This window comes from Papio anubis, unplaced genomic scaffold (assembly GCF_008728515.1).
Source record: "Papio anubis isolate 15944 unplaced genomic scaffold, Panubis1.0 scaffold428, whole genome shotgun sequence".
Lineage (NCBI taxonomy): Eukaryota > Metazoa > Chordata > Mammalia > Primates > Cercopithecidae > Papio > Papio anubis.
The window spans coordinates 40,493-43,076 of record NW_022164454.1 but is presented as its reverse complement, the minus strand read 5'-3'; positions in this window follow the sequence as shown (position 1 = coordinate 43,076).

Here is a 2,584-nt window from a genome sequence, read left to right as displayed (position 1 = left end):
GGGTTTCACTATGTTGGCCAGGTTGGTCTCAAACTCCTGACCTCGTGATCCACCTGCCTCGGCCTCCCAAAGTGCTGGGATTACAGACATGAGCCACCACGCCCAGCCTAAAATGAATCTCCTACTGTACATTGTAAGCAAGAAGTTTGATAGCCACTAACATAGACTGCATTTTTATCTTACGTCATTTGTCTTATATATCATATTTATCATATCATTTTTTATTTATCATAAAAAATAGATTCATTTTGTATGATGACATATAAAACTGAAATACAAGTTTTATGGAGTATACTGACACAGTCAGATCGAGGTTATGCTGCAGTAATAAACAACCCCTAAATGTGAAAGTGACCTGAGAAATCGTTCTAGTTCAATGCTCTGGTTTTAGAGATAAGACTACCGAGGCTAAAAGATGTCTAATAATTTATCTGAAGCTGGGCCTGGTGGCTCATACCTGTAATCCCAGCACTTTGGGAGGCTGAGGCAGGAGGATCATTTGAGATCAGGAGGTCAAGACCAGCCTGGCCAACATGGCAAAACCCTGTCTCTACTAAAAATATAAAAAATTAGCTAGATGTGGTGACACACACTTGTAGTCTGCTACTTGGAAGGCTGAGGTGGAAGAATTGCTTGAACCAGGCTGGTGTGCCACTGCACACCACACACCAGCCTGGGTGGCAAGAGCAAAACTCTCTCTCTCTCAAAAAAAAAAAAAAAGGATTCATTTTTTATGATGACGTATATAACTGAAATATAAGTTTTACACAGCATACTGAAACAGATCAACTAGGTAATAAACAACCCCAAATCTCAGGGGCTTAAAACAATAAAAATTTTGTTCTGGCTTGTGTTGTGTGCATCATGAGGTGGCTGGGAATCCTGCTCCATTTTTTTCTTCATCCCAGGACTCGGGATGGAGCAGCCTCCATCTCACAGGTCACCAACATCAGCAGTAGAGAGAAAGGGAGCACAGCCAATCTATAATGGCTCTTAAAGCTTCACCTGGAGTGATACACATCACTTCTCACATGTTATTGGCTAAGTCATTTGGCCACACCTAACTTCAAGGAGTGGGGAAATGCCATCCCATCATGTGCCTGGGACAGAAACTGAAAACATCTGATGAACAGCACGAATGACTGCTACAAGCATATACCCTTACCATGTAGATACATTCTGATGTTTTCTTTTTAATTCAACTAGGTACTAATCTACTCTACCCTACTCTATTCTATTTTATTCCTTTTATTTTATTTTTCAAGACAGTCTCACTCTGTCACCCAGGCTGGAGTGTGGTAGTACAATCTTGGCTCACTGCAACCTCTACCTCCTGGATTCAAGATTTATCCCGCCTCAGCCTCCCGAGTAGCTGGGACTACAGGTGCGTGCCACCACACCCAGCTAATTTTTGTATTTTTAGTAGAGATGGGGTTTCACCATGTTGGTCAGGCTGGTCTCAATCTCTTGACCTAGTTATCTGCCTGCCTCGGGCTCCCAAAGTGCTAGGATTATAGGCGTGAGCCACCATGCCCAACCTAAAACATTTTTTAAAAAAAATTACACTGCCTTTCAGAAAATGCTAGTCGTAGCCCTATATATTGATTTCAAAACTCTCCTATGGGTCACAGTCACAAACTTCAAAATCACTGGCTTATATCCAAGTGGAAGTGAAACAGTTAATAGTAAACCCCAACTTTAGCCAACTGAAGATTATTATGCTGGATTTACACAGAAAATGTCATAATGCCCATGTTTCTGCTCAAAGGGAAAACAAAACAAAATAGAACTCTATACCATTAACAAGGCTGCTTTCTCAACAAACGGAGATAATTCTAATCACATTCGCTGATACAACAGCAGCAAATGATTGCTCTGGCAGAAAGAAGGAAACCCCAAGTGACTGAGCCGAGTGGGATGTTCAGGGTACAGCCAGGCTGTAATATTTAGCAAACAAAGAAACACTATTCCCAGTCAGGCTCAGTGGCTCACACCTGTAATCCCAACACTTTGGAAGGCCGAGGCAGGCGGATCACCTGACGTCAGGAGTTCGAGACCAGCCTGGCCAATGTGGTGAAACCCTGTCTCTACTAAAAATACAAAAATAATTAGCTGGGCTGTTGGTGTGTGCCTGTAATCCCAGCTACTCAGGAGGCTGAGGCAAGAGAATCACTTGAACCTTGGAGGCAGAGGTTGCAGTGAGCTGAGATTGCGCCACTGTACTCCAGCCTGGGCAACAGAACAAGACTCTGTCTCAAAAAAAAAAAAAAAAAAAAAAAAAAAGAAAAAAAAGCTATTTCCAGGAAAATGGGTATTATGAGTAGAATTGCCTCTCCTGAAAAAGAGATGTTGGAGTTGTACCCTCTGTACCTCCGAACATAATGTTATTTGGAGATAGGGTCTTTACAGAGGTAATCAGGTTAAAAAGAAGTCATCTGGGTGGGCTCTAGTCCAATAACTAGTGTCCTGATAACAAGGACAAACTTGGATACAGAGACAGAAATGCACAGAGGAAAGACAGTGTGCAGAAACACAGGGAGATTGAGGCCACCTACAAGCCAAGGAGAGAGACCTGGACGAGATC